The following is a 17,345-nucleotide window of genomic DNA, read 5'->3' as shown; positions in this document are numbered from 1 at the left end:
AAACTGCCTGAGGTTGGGTGACTTTATAAAGAGTAAGGGTTAAATTGGTTTACACTTATGTGTGAAGTCAAGTGGCTATATGTGTATTACCTTCTTGGCAAGTTTTCAGGGTGGTATAAGTATCATATGGCAAGAGGCTAGGGGAGATAGAGGGGTGTGTGTGTGTGTGTGTGTGTGTGTGTGTGTGTGTGTGTGTGTGTGTGTGTGTGTCTATTTTCTGATATTGTTCCTTCTGTAAGGCTACCAGTATTTATGCGCCTTCTTTCACCCAAGCCACCCGCACCTCTAAGCACTGTGATAGGGACCAGTTTCTTCTTTCTTACTATCTCTCAGTGGGGATTAAATTCAACACAAGGGCCCATGTGAGGAGATGCATTCAAATCCATGGCGCCTGGTCAGACAGGAGAACGTTACCATACTGTGGCCAGCCACACCTGAGTGTGCACCTTGTGCTCACCAACTGTAATCACTACTTCAGATTACCTAAGAATATAATTGGCAGGGCTCTGGAAGGACAACAGAACTAAGCTGGCAGCTGGCAGCTGGCAGCGGTTGCCTCCTTGGGTAAGTATAAACTTGTTTGTAGGGCAACAGTGTTGGCTTGTCATTGTGGGTTTGCTGTGGGAGTGAGCGAGTGTCATCACCTGGGCCAAGTGTATGTAGGCTTTTCTGTGTGTCACTAGAAGAAGGATTAGTTTCATTGGAGGGGGCACAGGGTGAGGGAAATATGTGAAAACTGAAAACAAAATCACACTTACAGGTGGGAGTTGAGGGCACCCATCTTCTCTCCTGTGTAAGCTACAAGGTCTGTGCTCACTGTTCAGTCAGTCACTCAGAAGTGTTTTGTGCTGTGGTTGGTTTTTCTCAGGATGTCTGGCTAGTAGACTCTGAGACTGCTGGAAGTATTACGTTTGTTGTTAGCATTCTCAGTCTTTTTCCACTAAGCTCTCACCCCTCTGTATTTTTCTTTGCTTGAGAATGACACTGGAAAGAAATGCTCCTGTCCTATTCTTAGGACAATAGTTAAGTACGGTAAATTAACCAGCGTGGTGAATGGGTCAGTGCTTCAGTGCTGTTCTGAGAGTATTTGGCTGACTTTCCAGCCTCCTAACACACCCTCTGTAGTAATGTTGAGAATCGTTGACATACTTTGCCTTTAATTTTTTTTTTTTTCAGAATTCTATAAACCACAAAATATGCATGACTTGGAAGCAGAACAAGTAAGCCCCCTCAGCTCATGGAGAGCTCCTCGAGTGGAGCTCACGGAGAGCTCCTCGGGTGGCTGCCTTTCTTAGGAGAAAAGATAAAGTGTTAGACTGGAGCTCCAGGCTTCATCTTTGCCCAGTGTGTTCATATTAACCCCAAGTGTGATCATTTCATCTGATTTCACACCCCTAAGTAAGAGCAAACCAGTGTATCTCCACCCCAGTGCTGGGCCTGCTCCTTTGTCCCTGGCATGCTGCTACCCAGCCCTGCTGGAATGCTTAGACTGCCAGAGAAGCCCAGCTCCATTTTTGGAGAACACAGATTGTTAGAAAGTGCTTCCTTAAATAGAATCAAAATGTTACATTTCTCAAACTTCCTCCCCTTGGCTCTGATTCTGCCCTCAAGGGCTATGCCAAGCAGCACAAATCCCTTCAGTGAGTGACAGTTCTTTTGTGAACTTCCGACTCAATTTCAGCACATAGTTCTCTGGAAACATTTGCATTAAGCGTGAAAGATTGAAAAAATACATATAAAACTATGTTTTAGATATTTATATTTATTGCTAGTTTGATTTTCATAGGCAGGTGGCCTTTGGGAATCAGGGAGAAGTGGCCAGTTAATTTTTTTCTACATTTTATGTGTGTATGCATAGCCACAACATGTATGTATTGATCAGAAGACAGCCCATGGGAGTCTGTTTCTTCTTTCTACCATGTAAATCTCACAGATTGGACTCATTGGGTCTTCAGATATGATGTCAAGCACCGTGTCCACTGAGCCACTACCCTGTCTTGGCACTCATTTTTAGTATTTTGTCATTGCTAATTTTTGTTTTAATACATCTGTCATGATCACCTTTGCTATTAGACGAAGAGAGACCTTGTTACTGAGCACTGGCTTCCTATTGAAGTAGTATCTAGAAGAAGGGGAGCTACCGTCTGATTACCCATCTTTGTGTACAATAGCTTCTTTCTCTACAGCCTGTCTTCTACCAGCTGGTAGGCCACAGACAAGTGAGAAAGCTTTCCGTAGCTCCTCCTGTCTCCCAGCTATCTCTTTTAAAATAAACCTCAGAGACTAAGTGTCTATGGCTTCCTCTTAGTTACAGACTCTGCTATGTCCTCAGAGTTAGATCATGCATTTAGACTGCATGTGCAGAATCGAAAATGTCCCGCTGTGTGGATGTATCCAAACAATATTGACCTACACTGAGTACCTTAGCCTTCTAGTAACTGAATGGTGTCCTTCATGTGGAATTTATACTGCTGTGGGATATAATTCATCCCTAGTTTGAACTAAATTGCACAGGAGTCGCCCACAGAGAGAGCCACAGGGCTATGAACTAGAGCTTCTGTCTATGAGAAGAGGAGACAGTGGCTCTGTGTGGTTCTCTGTGTGCCTCGGCTCTGCTGAACTCAGTTGGAAATTGAAGTCTTGTCACATACAGTATTTTCTTAGAGCCACTTGAAGGCAACAATGTATTTGACAAAAAACATCTCTTGAAAGTATTAACATTCTTTTCCTTTAATAATTTGTAGTTGAGTAAAACAGTCTTTTATTTTCTTTCATGAGGGTAAAACATTTATCTCCTGGGTCTCCTTTCATGTTCTGCTCCTGGTCATGGGTAGTCAATATGATCCCGTGCAGAACAAGGAGTGATTGATTGTCAAGAGCTGATTCTGCAGGCAGTGTCCTGGCATTGCTCTGAGCTCAGCAGTGACTGAGCAGGCCCAGTCTGCTTCTGGCGTTGACACTGCAACTTGACCTTTATAACTGTAGGGTAGGCATTGTACAGGCCTTTTGGGATGAGGGAAACTTCTCTCTGGGAGATAAATTTCAAAGACTTATCTGCTAGTGCCTCCAGTACAGTTTTTGTTGCCATTCTGACTCTGGCTAGAACACACCAAGCCCCAAAGGAGTTGAGCCTTTTCTGGGTGATTATGAACAGTAGAAGCATTGTGGCCTCTGCAGAGAATGAGAGGAAAATGGGAGGTGAAGAAAGGTAGAACTCAAGAGGCAGACATATCCTGATCCAGACCAAAACAGGAGACTGGGAGGACTTAAAAGAGACAGGAAAGATTGACACCTGTCCCTGTGCCTGCAGGTGCATTGGGACGAAGTAGTATTTGGATGTGTACCTCATGGGATGGTGGTACATGGTTTCTTTGCTTTCACCAAGCTCCTGCCTGGGAGTCCTTGGCTCCTAGGATGCTTCAGTATCAGGGGATCCAGCCTGGTACATGATCCCTCCAGCAGACAAAGACAAGAGCTGCATGCATAGTGAAGGATATGATGCTTCTATTGACTTTCATATCTCTACCAGGTTTGGTTTTAAAGTTTGAGTGAACTAGTAAGTGAAATTTTCCTTTATGTAGAAATTAAACACCTGGTTTAACAATTGAGATCCTTATAACTAACCCCACAAAGACATAGAGGGCTTACCATGTAGGCTGGTCTGGTTTTAGCTACCAGGTAGACCAAATGACTTTGAATTCTCAGCAGGCCAGCACTTCTTACTGAGCCTTCTAAGTGCTGAGATTATAGGTATGAGCCCCCATATGTGGCTTCTCATGTTTTTAACATTAGAACTACAAGCAATCTTTCAAGGCATCATATACAGACTTGATATATTTGGAGAAAAGTAAACTAGTGAGCCTGATTCTGATACCTCTGGGGTGAAATGGTTCCCTGTAAGAACTGTGGGCCAGATCACAGGGCCAAACAATTTCTTTTCTGTTAGTGCCATCAGATTTTGCTTGTCTTAAAACATACTTGTTTCCCACAAAGAATATTTCCTTAGTCATTCTAAGTTTTGTCTTTAATTAGTCTTTCATTAAACTCGTAGTAAGTAGTGATGGGCAGGAGGCAGATGGCATAGAGTGCCAGGACCACTAGGTGCTGTAGCAGTTACCTAATAAATGAACACGGAACAGCTTGCAAGTCTCACAGCACTCTACCCTTGCCAAATCAGCTTACCCCACATACATTTTTTTCTATTAGCTGTAAAGATGTCAGAATTCTGCCTAGAAAAGTCTCTGCGGGCTTCAGAGAACAGGAAAGGGGCTCTTGAGCCATTGTCATGCTAGTATGCTTTTTCAACTTAACATAGAAAGATATGGGTTGTTAAGCTAAGCAAAATGTGCTTAATCAGTTGGGATGTGGGCTTATGAAAACATCTGTTATTATATAGACGTAGGTAATACCACTCCTGTCCTGAGAATGGCCCTGTGACCTCCCTAGGAACACCAGATAGGAGATCCAGGAGTATACTTCAGTTCTATCTAGCATGCTTTACCTATATAGAGTTGACCATCTGGCTTGCATAGCAGGCTTCCCTGTGCAGTAGATTAGGTAGATTAGGAACTATCTCCAATTTATGGAGTATTGGAGAACAGTTTGGAAACAACGATTTCCTAATTTTAAACATGAAAAACTAGGGCCTGATTAGCACAATTTGAGTGAGGTCCCAGATTAACCGATAATAATGAAGAAATGTAAACTTCCCCCATTTGATTGGTGTCCTTGTATATAGTACTGGGGTGATGGAATGTGCTTAAAACAGCCTAGTCTCAAATGGGCCCTGGAAATAGGGCTCCTGTCACTGGCTGTGCATTAAAAGCATACAGACCCACTTAGGCCTCGTGGCATTTCATGGTCAAGAGGATGCTATGACATGAGCCCCAAGCTCTGTAGGAACATTTGCAGTAGTGTATGTAGTGACTTCAGTTTGGAACTAGCCTTTCAGAGACCAGATGTTACCATGAGTATGTACTGTATTTGAATGTAAGACGTGGGAAAACTGCAGGTGCTCATGCATTCTTTTGATTCCTCATCAAAATGATGCCCCACCTTGATTTGGAACTTCCTGTGGTCTGCTTATTTTCTGTGTTTCTCTAGATTGAGAGTGAGAAATACCTGCTGCTTGCTTCATCTACCCAGCCTGTGTCTTTTAGCCTCCCTCTGGTTATTACAAATGTGGGGGGTCAGTGGTAGGTTCCCAGCTTCTGTCTCTCAGTTCCTTTGTGTGAGGAGAATATTAAGTTTTCATTTAGGCATCAGCACAATACCTGCTCTTGTGATTGTAAACATTCTCACAAGTCTTTGTAACTATTTGGGTTTGGATGGAACTTGGGAACTGAATTCAGCAGCCTGGCTCTCATGGAATGGGATGACCAGACATCTCTTCTAAGCCCCTGTATTTCCTACAAGTGACTTTGTGAAATAAAACCGGGATGTTTTATAGTAAGGATGGCAATGTAAACACATGATGGCCTGCGTTCAGATCAGACAGAGTCCCTGGTCAGATGCTGCTTCATCTCGCTGGATTTGAAGTCAAGGCCGGAACCTCAGCTGTTTTCGACTTACCTAATTGGGGTATATGGTGGCATTTCTCATCTGAGTACAGCATTGTCTCTGCCTGCTCTATTGGATACTGGGGATCAACGGCATAGCTGTTAGGAGGAAGACTTCTAGAACAGTGGTTGTTAGCTTTCCTAGTGCTACAACACTTTAATACAGTTCCTCATGTTGTAGTGACCCCAACCATAAAATTATTTTTTGTTGCTACTTCATAGCTGTAATTTTGCTACTTTTATGAATCATACTGCAAATATTTGATATGCAGGATATCTGATATGTGACCTCTATGAAAGGATTGTTTGACCCCTATTGGGGTCACGACTCTCCTCCCTCCCCCAATTGAGAGGCACTGCTCTAAAGTCTTAGCACACCATGTACTTGGCACACAAATGTGAAGACCAAAATCCATGTCTGTAGCACCTACATAAAAAGGAGGTGGACATGGGAGCCCACTCATAATCCAGGGCCAAGGATTTGAGAGACCCTTAGGGCAAGCTGGCTAGTTGAGTTGTTGGGTTTAGTGAGAGACCCTGTTCACTAAATATAGTGGAGAGTGATTGAGGAAAACAACTTCTTACCTCTTCATTTCTCAAGAAAATTAAAAGGGACTGCCTCTGGGCTAGGTTATGTCTTGGGGGGAGGGTAGCCAAGTTATAGGGAACCTAAACAACAGTTGACCACAAGTCCTAGACACATGGAAGGACAAATAAGCCAGAGAACTGGAGTGATTCAGAACAGGCACTGGCCTCGGTGTTCAGAGCAGCCTGTACAGAGGCCCAGGACTAAAGGCTTGGAGGGTCCCACTTTGCTGATACAGATGTCTGTTATATTGATGGTAGGTGTTCTGACCCTAGTTTTTGGGGTGGGGTGGGGTGTAGAGGACCATATCTATTTTCAGAGGCTGGCAACAGGGTCTCAACATAATCCAAAGACGAGAAAGAAGTGATGCTTTGAAGGGACCCTTCCAGACCTTCTGGCTCAATGTGGAACATAAACGCATCAGTCCTTGATCACTCGGGGAGTCTGAACCAGAAGGACTAGCAGAATGACAAAGAGAACTAGGGAAACCAGAAGAAAACCTCAGTCTAGAGAGGATAACACCTGTGTGAGTTGAGTGGCGAGCAGGATATTTGGAGGAAGTGAGAGACGGTACACTTCTGAATGACTGTTTCTGCTAGAACAGAGGACCTCAGACTGGTTGCTTTATACATTAGCTAGGTGTCGTGGCACATGCTTGTAATCCTAGTACTTGGGAGTCAGAGGCAGGAAGATCAGAAGCTCAAGGCCTTCTTTGGAAACCTACTGAGTTTGAGGCCAGCTTAAGCTACATGAGGCCCTGTTTCAAAAGAGAGAGAAGGAAGTGGCCTATCTGGTAAGAAAACTTACATTAGGACCTGAGTTTTAACCCTCAGGGCCCATGAAAAATGCCAGGAGTGCTTGTATGTTGTGTGTGTGTGTGTGTGTGTGTGTGTGTGTGTGTGTGCGCGCGCGCGCGCACATGAACAAAGAAGAGGAAGTTATCAACTTGAAATGGTGTGAAATGGTGAGAACATGGGCGGGGTTGAGGGAAAGAATTGATGTAATTATATTTTAATAAAAATGAAAAAAATTCCTGAAATGGCTATATTTCATAATACTATTAAATAGTTGTCTCCAGTCTTTAAAACAGGCATACCTTTAAGAAAATTGGAATATACAGACAAAGTTAAAAGAAGAAAGCATGTCTCCTGGAGTCTCTTGGCTCTTAAAGAACCAGTTAGCATTTGTGTCTAATATCTTAGTGTTTGTATGCATTTAAGTTAGGTTGCTTGGATGGCTCACCATTCTCAATGGAAGCAGTACAAGCACACGGACTCTGTCTTCAAGGTGCCTGACAGTGGCCAGGGAATTTCAGTTTTCTGACAGTCCCTGTACTTTTTTGTTCCTTGGATGCTTAGAGTTTTGAGATGTTGATTTGTGGCAGTGCATTTGCTGTAGGCGCCATGGGCTTTTCTGTACTGACTGTTCTTTAGGAATGAGAACAATGCTGCTAGCCACCCTACCCTGGAACATGCTTCCTAGCCAGTCACTCTGGAGCTGCTTCATTAAGGAACAGGACAAAGCCCAACATGCCCCCAGAAAATTTGTTTTGTAGCATTAAAAAAAAAAAAAAATCAAGATTTCAATTCCATCTCAGATGTCCAGCTCTCAAAGTCTGCTTGTCTATTTCACCCTCTCTGTGCTGTAATATCTACCATTGTGCAAGCATGAATTAAACATAATGCATTGTAATTTAGAATCCATTACAACTCTGTCTCACCAGATTGTTCACAGTAGAAACAGACTGTCACATGTATTACTGCTGGAATACTATGGAAACTTCTATAGTGCTGCGCTGCCAGACAGAATAAATTCAGATTTGTTTCTGTGTGTCATACACTTCCAAGTATTTAGAACCAAAAATGTAAAACAACTTACATCAGATTAGTGGGAGGATAATTAGAAAATAGAGACAGATTGTTTTTAAAAAATAAAATAGTAAGAGGACAAAAGTTTAGAGAGACCATGAGATGTGCGAGGGGCATATACCTCAGAAATCTTGGAGAAGCAGGTATGAAGCCAATAAAGTGCATGAGGCCCATGTTCTGTGCCCACTGGCATGTAGTAGCCCCCCACCCCCCGTGTTTTCACGAAGGTCAGATTCAGTACTGTGAGCCTCTGTGCCTTTCTATTGGTTCCGCACTAAAGATTCTACCAACCGTGAGCAGGTGAAAATTATCAGAAAATTACGGTGTTTCTATGAGTATGTACAGGTCTCTGTTGTTGTCAGTATTCCATACAATACAGTATATCATCTACACAGAACTTACTCTACATAGTGTGTAATTCTTGACTTACATTATATGGGAGGATGTGCACAGGTTTTCTTCTATGCAAATACTCTGCTATATTATATAAAGGATGTGAGTAGACATGATTGGTGACCATGCAGATCTTTGGGATGCTGTCCCGAGGGTCCTGAGGACTGACTGTCTTTCTAGATAACTAACATGTTGATTACTTCTTACAGTCTCACCCCTGCTGAGCAAAAGAGTTAATTCAGGCTGTGCAACAGAGGAACATGAACTAAAAATGCCTAGGAATAAGTAAAACCATCTTACTGTGTTTCTGATTGTGTTTCCCCATATGGCTTGCATTTGGCATTTGTTGTTAGCTCCCATTCATGTCTGGAATGGTCCTTTTCTCTATGGATGTATCCCTAGGTAGCTGAGGCTCCTTAGGGCGTTGCTAAGTAGCTGCTGAGTGCAACTCTTCCCCCCGCCCCCCCCCCCCCCAGAACTGCCCTGAGCTACTACTGGTTCTCTTTCTTCTGGCCCTGGCCTTGTGCTATGGAGAGAGTAGATGGGCACCCAAAGGCTCCTGCCTTGTACACAGAGTATCAGAGTCTACTTAATGGGCTCAGCCAGTACAGCTGATGCTGGGTAGTTTTCTACCTGTCAAACAAGGTACATGTGTCACTTTTTGCTTAGATGAGTAGTTCTCAACCTGTGGGCTGCAGCCCCGTGGAGGGGAGTATTGAACAGCCTACTCACAGGTTTCACCTAAGACTATCCTGCATATCAGTTACTTAACATTATTACTCATCACAATAGCAAAACATGACAGTAGCAAGATTACAGTTGTAAAGTAACAACAAAATAATTTAATGGTTGGGGGTCACCACATGAAGGGAAAATCGTATTAAAGAATGGCAGTACTAGGAAGATTGAGAACCATTGGCCTACAGGCTTGTCCTTCCAGGCTGCTGTTGCTTTTCTGCTCTGTTTCTGAACCCACAGATTCTGCAAATGCATTAGGTCATTGTTGTTTTCCTCAGCTGTGGAAGCCACTTTGCAGGGCCGTTCTTAAAAATTTTTTGAGGCTACACCACCCATGTTTCTTCAAGGATGTATAGCCAGGGTAATGGCTATTGGAGGAAATTTGCTTGATTTTTGTCTTTTTGTTTCCTTAGGAAACACAGCTGCTAACTGGCCGACCTCTAAAATGTGCAAGTGGGTATTTGTGAGTTGTTAGTAGTAGCATGTAGTCATTGCCATGCAGCTAAGTTAAGTTGATCAGATCTATAATATTTAACCTGGTATGCTAAGTTAAAATGTAGCATTGACAAAAGTTAGCCTTGTGTCCTCAAAAGGACCCTTTGATCCACAGTGGCTTTTATATGTTGTTTTTTCCCCATGTAGAGAATTTATGTTGATTTCTAGAATGTACCTCTTAGATCACCATGCCACACTTTGCTGTGAAAGCCAGACAGTTGAAGATTAGACAAAGCAAGGAGCAAAGTCCCTTGTGTCCTCGCTGGGCACTGTTGACTGTAGGCCACCAGTGGGTGAGGGCTGAGAGGCAGGGGCCCAGGTGTCTGGAGGACTGGGCATTGATCACCTCTGTCTGCTTCACCCAGAATAACAAGTAGTCTGTCCAGCTATCCCTGCCTTGGAAATGATTCCTTTGTCCTCCCCAAGGCAAAGCTTTCTGTTGTATATCCTGAGCAGCTTCTCTCTGATTATTCCTGAACACTCTGGTACATAAGCTGCCTCTGACCCTGAGGGCAGGAGGTGACACTTGCCTCTGGGAATGGTTGTAGGAGACAAATTCATGCAGCTCAGTAGAGAAAGCCTCGTGTCTACCGTTCTTCAATCAAGCTACCTCTGATTTTAACTCTAGCATTAACCTATGAAAATCCCTGTTCACAGCAGACGCCTAGGCACCTGCCCCGTGGGTGCTTGCTGTGTGCCCATCACTTAAACCCAGGGCTTTCCCCTGCTACTTTACCCGCCTGGCACTGCCTTCCTCACCATCTGTATCTACTGGAGATGAGGGTGGAGAACAGAAGAGGTGCTATGGAATTCCCAAGGCCAAGAGCTAGGCAGCATGAGAGCTGGATCCCAAGTGTGCTTGGACATTTCTGCAGGAGTGATGTGTGCCTGTGACTTCCCCATGACCATTGACTTATTTCAATTTGAAAGGTTCAATATTTATGGATTGAATACAGTCTTAGAAAGTTAAAGTGTGTGTTCAACTTTTGCTGGTGGCTTGACACTTTCATTCATACTGAAAAAATGTCACATGTGATCTGTGCCACATTTCATATACTCTTTTACATATTCAAAATATCCTCTTGGATTGGGTGTATGTGTTGAGAGGTACTAAATATATATTTTTATCAAAATTGTAATGAGAAATTAAGGTATTTTTAATGGCATCTGTGTTAGTATTGACTATTAAACATTTGTTTAAAAATAATTCCTCCAAATCATTTTTCCTTAAGTTTAAATATTTAGTCACATTATTTACCTGCCTATTAACAAAAGAACATATATTCAAGTTCAAAGCCCTGTGCATAAGGAACTGTGTGATCATGGGGAGATCTGAAGAGCCATTTGCCCCAACACTCTATCCCTGTGTTGGCTCTTGTTGCATCTGCCCAGTGGAAGGACAGCCTGGGCACAGAGAACACAAGTAGTGACAGCTCTACCCAGATCACAGGCCGTTCAACCTGGCCTCCCTTCTCCTACAGCTATTTCTTTTTCTCCCATCCTTAGCGTTCAGACCTGAACTTGGGAGGTTTATATGGCTCTCAGTAGAGAACTTCATTATAAGGCACACACTCCTAAAAAGAAATAACGAGTTCCAGAATCAGGAGAGAAGTCAGAATTAGTGCAACCCCTTGCTGGCTGCTCCTTCCCACCCACATAGACACACAGTAAGATGAGGCTGTGGGGGCGTATGCTGAGGAAGAGGACTGACCTTCTAAGGCTACCAGCAGTCACCAGCATTGGTTTGGAAGGACAATGATATGTCTGAAATGGCTGTGGTGAGATAGGAAAAGTGGAGTTCATTAATCAAGCATATGTGTTTTTGATGGACATGTGACTAAAATCCTGCAGGGAAGAAGTACACACAGGATGGTTTCCTTACAGAGTGCTCCACTGCTGTGTTTGAATGCTCTTGACAAATCTAGATGTTCAGCAGATCTTTCGAGTAAACCCACTTCTATAGAAGAAAAGCCCACATTTTACTTATTTCTTGGGCACTGTCATTGCACATTATGTGTCCAGGACACCTTGCTATATAGCTGTGCTCTCTGGGGACCCACAAAGGGCTTTTGGGATCAACTCAGCATGTAGAGAAGACACTGGTTTTAATTTTTCAAAGCTAGAGTTAAGGTGGAAGAACAAAGTTCGTGGATAAGTCTTCTGCTTTACACATTTTGGCTGCCAGAGGGTACATACTCTTGCCTCTTCAAAGCAAAACGACACCACATGATGACCCCAGTGACACTGCCTGAGGTCTTGAGGTAAGGTGGGATGTTTGTTAATACCGGAAGGAGCAGGGAAAGCATCAAGGCGGGTGCTGCCTTTGGTGTCTTGTCTCCATAGTAGTTTAGAATTCGTAATTCCTTTGCATTCCTAATGGTGTTTCCCCAGTGACAGGTGAAGAGGACTTCCCACAGCAGGACCCTGAGATGGGAATGTACAGTTGACAAGTCTTTTGCTTTGCTCTGTGTTGTTCTGCCAGCCTTTGAGAGAACCCTGCCTCTCCCATGCCCACTTGCCCTCTCTGTAGTTTCTAAGCAGCCTCTGGAGCCTCCTGCGCATGCACCTGCTCCCACCTCCACCCTTGCCTTGTGTCCTCTGCACCTGCTCTCTGTTCAGAACCCAGACCTCTACATGGAGCATCTCAAAGCCCATCTGCACACGACTCCAAGTAGCTTATAGTTCTTACCATGGACACTCCTGGTCCTTATTTAGGTAGGCGCCTCTGCTTCCCGCAGGCTCAGAGGCCACAGGCTCCCAAGGACCTTTCCCTGAGGCCCTTTTATTGTACTTGTCACAAGATTGATATTTAGTATTAAATAAAAGCTTTTCATAATTTTTAGTTGACTTTAATAATGGGTCCTAAGTCTAATGGAGGAGATGCCAACACATTAATGCCTCTGATCATAACAATGTAAGCAACATTTTATCATAAGAGAGATTTTTGTTGTTGTTGTTAAATTCAGTTTAGGTTATAGATCTAATTACTAGCAAAACTTGTTATTGGCATCTCTTCTTTGAGTCTTCATGAATGACTCTTCTGCAGTGGTCTGTGATTTCCAAAGGGAAAGAGGGGCATTCTTCTTGCTTTGCTTCTGGCTGAACACTGAAGAGTGAATGAGCAGAAATAATTCTTGAGAAGATAGAGAAGAAGGAGGCATAGGCACGACTGCTGTTTATAGAAATTTGCTTTATAATCATGGCTGACCTAGCTCAGTGCTTTTAGGAGGGCATCAAGAGCCCCTATAGTCCGGTAGAATGTTCCTGAAATCTCCTGCAGCCTAAGAGCAGCCTCTTGAGCAGAAGATTATGCAGTGGTGTACAGATGTTAGAAGACGTGGCCTGTCCGGGTTGCGTTCTCTGAAGTCCACACTGGTGGAGTTCTTGAGTCGATGTATATCAGGATATGATACTGGGAAATACCTTGTCCTCTACCCACCTTTGGTGGTTATTGCTGTGGCTGAAGTGGTCTGGTTTCCATAAAAATATCACTGGCCTTTCAGATCCCTCATTCATTAGCCTGTAAACATCTGTAAATCAGTACTGGCATAGTCTGGTATCTGTAAGACCAAAGGAACTGACCCCATTGTGCTTGAGTCCATTTTGATTTAAACTTGACTTTGTCTAAAATTGTTTTGTGTTCAAGAGCCTGTCCTATCTCCTAAGCTACAACTGGGGTTTCTTTGGTACTTTCTAAGACCTTGGCCATAGTGAAATGCATCCGTGCTACTACTCTCCACCAAGTTAGATAGCTTGCAGAAGACAGGCTGCTTGATGAGTGAAGCCTCCTGGCTATAGAAGCCGACTCTCATAGATTGCTCGTAAGAACTCTGGCCATGAAACCTAAGACATGGAAGTCTCAGAAAACAGCATGCACCATCCCAGGGGTTCATGGAGCTCATGAGCAGGGTTTACAGACCTTCTCTTTAATACTTCCTGTCTCCCACAACCAAACTCAGGAGGCTCCAAACCATCAAAGTGTTCTTTCCCACAGATAGCACTTTCACAAATAGGCATCAGTGGTTTGGTACTTTCAAAAACGTGGAGGCGGAGAGTGAAGATGAGGAAGGTTGTTTTATTTTCTCAGGACTCTGAATTGATGAGACAAAAATTAGCTGAAACCCAGGTTTAAAAAAAGAAAAAACAACTAAAGTCAGCTTATCATGAGTATGCATGTTGGATTTGGGGTTCATGCTATGAGGACTCTGTCTCTTTGGGTATTATTTGGTTCACCTCTAACCTTCATGAAGTGCAGCATGCTGCTGGCATCTGCTGCCCATGGCCTTTCCTCATGGTCCCTGGAAAGCTTGGGTGACACACATATTCCCTATGGCTCAGCAGTGCAAGTGGATTGAGCTCGGCTAACCCAGATGGAAAAGCTTGAATATGAAAGGATTTAAGACGTGCTGACCAGGTTAAAACTAGAGGCACTGTTACCTTACATGGTCAATCTGTGCAAATATCTTTACAGTTAGTGTCTTAGTAAGAGTTTCTATTGCTGTGATAAAATACCACGACCAAAATAATTTGAGGAGGAAAGCGTTTATTGGACCGTACAGCTTCTAAGTCCATCACTGACAGAAACCCTGAAGTAGAGGCTGGAGAGCAGTGGTTCCCAGCTTTCCTAATGCTGTGACCCTTTAATACAGTCCCTCATGCTGTGGTTACCCCCAACCCTAACATTATTTTCATTGCTACTTCATATCTATAATTTTGCTACTGTTAAGAATCGTAATTTAAATATCTGTGTTTTCTGATGGTCTTAGGGCAGCCCCTAAGGATTGTTTGTATTGTTAAGGATTGAAAGGGCTCTTTGACCTCAAAGGCTTCATGACCCAAAGGTTGAGAACCACTGCTGTAGAGGAACACTGCTTACTGGGTTTCTTCGCAGGAGTGGCATCATCCCCAGTGAGCTGGGCCCACCCACATTATTAATCAGGAAAATGTTCCACAGGCTTGCCGCAGGCCTGTCCACTGGAGGCAAACCCATCTAATTTGCGTTGAGTTGACAAAACACATAGCAAATTTGAGGTTTCTCTTTTCACTTACTCTGATGGTTTTGTTGTGGTTGTTAAATTTTTTAAAACTTTATTCTGAAATAACTGAATTGATGTTACCAGCATTACCACAAAACTAGATGCGAGTCAAGTCAGTGCACAGTGATGTGAAATCACCGAAAAGCCAAATATTAAATGCTTCCTCTCGCTGAAAATTTGCTTTGGTCGCTATGTGCCTTCCTTAGTCAGATCTCATGGCCTCTAGTAATAAAGGCCTTTCCTAAGTTTTAGTTGACTTTAATAATAGGTCCTAACTCCAATGGGGGAAATCCCTACACTTGAATACGCTCCAGTCACAGCAGTTTAAGTAGTGTTCTGAGTAAGGAATATATTTGGTTAAATATTGCTTAGGTACAGATATGATTAGTGGCAAAATTAAGTAATTTGCCACAGAACTCCCAAAATTCAAGCACACTCCATGTGAACGAGTCAGCTTGAAATTATTTCAGAACTATTGGGTTTGTTTGGCATTTTCTCTTGGATATGTAGGGTTCCAGCTGGAAGATGAGTGTTAGAGCATGTCTCAGAAGTGTTTTTTACAACAGCCCTTCATCTTTGCTGGGGGGTGGGGGAGGGGGAGGGGTGCAGTGCATAAAAGAGTTTGACTTTAAATTGACTAACATTAATAATGCATGACATACTCAAACTTTTATTAGAACTTTAGTGTATGTAATTTTATTCAAGGAAGTTAAAATGTGCCTGTTATCATACCAAAAAAAAAAAAAAATGTAGTTCATAACTGAGCTAACACCTGGTGCCAAAAAATTGTCACAAAAGTGGAAAGCGTAGTCTGCCTGTAAATCTAGCTCAGCTGTTAGCTATTTAAAACAGTACCCCCTATCTGCTCAGAAGAACAAAAATACAATCCCACAAAGTACTTGTTGTTACATACAGATGACATATGGTACAGTTTGCAGCTGGCTTTTCCATAGGTCCCTACAGAGGTGGCTTCATTAGGAGCTCCATCACCTATTGCTGGCAAGCCTCACCCACCTTGGGCACCTTTATGCCAGGCAGGGTGGCTGCCTGGCCAGGAACAGCTCAGCTGGTCCAGTCAGCCTCTCTGAAGTTCTGAAACCTGTGTCAACTGCTGAGCATACTGTTGATTGCTCTCCAGCCTCAAGCTCTGAGGAGAGAAGACAGCCTTGCAGCTGCTCAGGTGCTGCAGGGAGGAGCTAGCAGGGACAGAGGCACTTGCTTCTAATCTCATTGGTAGAACACTACAGGACTCAGTGCTTCCTACCCACAGCAGAAGCTGAAAAATACTGGCCAAGCTGCTATGGCCTGAGCATTTGTGTTCTGCCTCACCCCATCTTCCCTCTGGTCTTAGGAGGTATAAGGCCTTTGAGAGACCTCAATAATGGAAGATCAATGTCCTTTTTAAAGACGTAGGGAAATGTTTTCCTCTCTTCCTGCCTGGTGAGGACATAGCCAGGAGACACCATTCCTATTGTTGTGAAACAGGAGTTGAACCTCACTCAGTCTTTCAGCTCTGATTTTAGACTTCCAGCTTCTAGAACTTGGAGATTAATTGTTTCAGCTGTGGCCTTGTGTGACAGCACAGGTGGACCTCTAAAGTCTTTTAGTGGTAAAGGCCACAGCTTTATTTTTCTGTTAGAAGAAGTGAACACAGGGTCTTGGAAATGTATGTAAAAGTTTACTACCCTCAGTTCAATACCATAATCTTAAAATAATAGTTTCAGAAGATTGAGAATTTTCCCTGAGTATAGGTCTTCAAAGTAAGTGTTTGTTAAAAATCTTGTTCCTGAAAACAGCATCTTGCTTTCAATACCATAATCTTAAAATAATAGTTTCAGAAGATTGAGAATTTTCCCTGAGTATAGGTCTTCAAAGTAAGTGTTTGTTAAAAATCTTGTTCCTGAAAACAGCATCTTGCAAGTATTTTGTTTTGGGATTTTTTACTGGGTTTTTTTATTCCTCCTTTGTTCTCTCTCTCTCTCTCTCTCTCTCTCTCTCTCTCTCCTCCTCTTCTCCTCTCTCTCTCTCCTCTCTCTCTTCTCTCTCCTCTCTCTATCTCTCTCTCTCTCTTCCTCTCTCCCTCTCTCTCTCTTCTCCATCTTTTCCAAGGTTGCAATTTAAACATAATTGAACAAGCTATAGATAATGAGAGCCATTACTTTGCACAGTGTGATACTTTACCTGACCCAACATAGAGCGTGTTAAGCAGATGGGAAGTTTCTAATAGTCTCACTCTAGATACTCTCCTTCATGTGCTGTATGCAAAGCTAGCTGCAGCAGCATGCACAGCTGAACCGCTCACTCCTCAGGTCAGTGCAAAGCTAACTGCAACAGCATGCACAGCTGAACCACTCACTCCCCAGGTCAGTGCAAAGCTAGCTGCAGCAGCATACCCAGCTGAACCACTCACTCCCCAGGTCAGTGCAAAATTAGCTGCAGCAGCAGGCCCAGCTGAACCGCTCAGTCCCCAGGTCAAAGCAAGGCTAGCTGCAGCAGTATACCCAGCTGAAATGCTCACTCCCCAGGTTAGTGCAAGGCTAGCTGCAGCAGCATACCCAGCTGAACCGCTCAGTCCCCAGGTCAGTGCAGAGCTAGCTGCAGCAGCACACCCAGCTGAAATGCTCACTCCCCAGGTTAGCGCAAGGCTAGCTGCAGCAGCATACTCAGCTGA

General features: G+C 43.5%; 1 protein-coding gene across 1 annotated transcript in view; it reads left to right on the top strand.

Moving 5' to 3' along the window:
- Positions 1–17,345, top strand: part of Nck2 (NCK adaptor protein 2) — a 36,144-nt gene that overhangs the window by 989 nt on the left and 17,810 nt on the right. The window lies entirely within an intron of this gene.

Source organism: Acomys russatus, chromosome 11 (genome assembly GCF_903995435.1).
Source record: "Acomys russatus chromosome 11, mAcoRus1.1, whole genome shotgun sequence".
In the NCBI taxonomy this organism is placed as follows: Eukaryota; Metazoa; Chordata; class Mammalia; order Rodentia; family Muridae; genus Acomys; species Acomys russatus.
The sequence above is the reverse complement of the archived record's forward strand: the minus strand, read 5'-3'. Positions and strand labels throughout refer to the sequence as shown.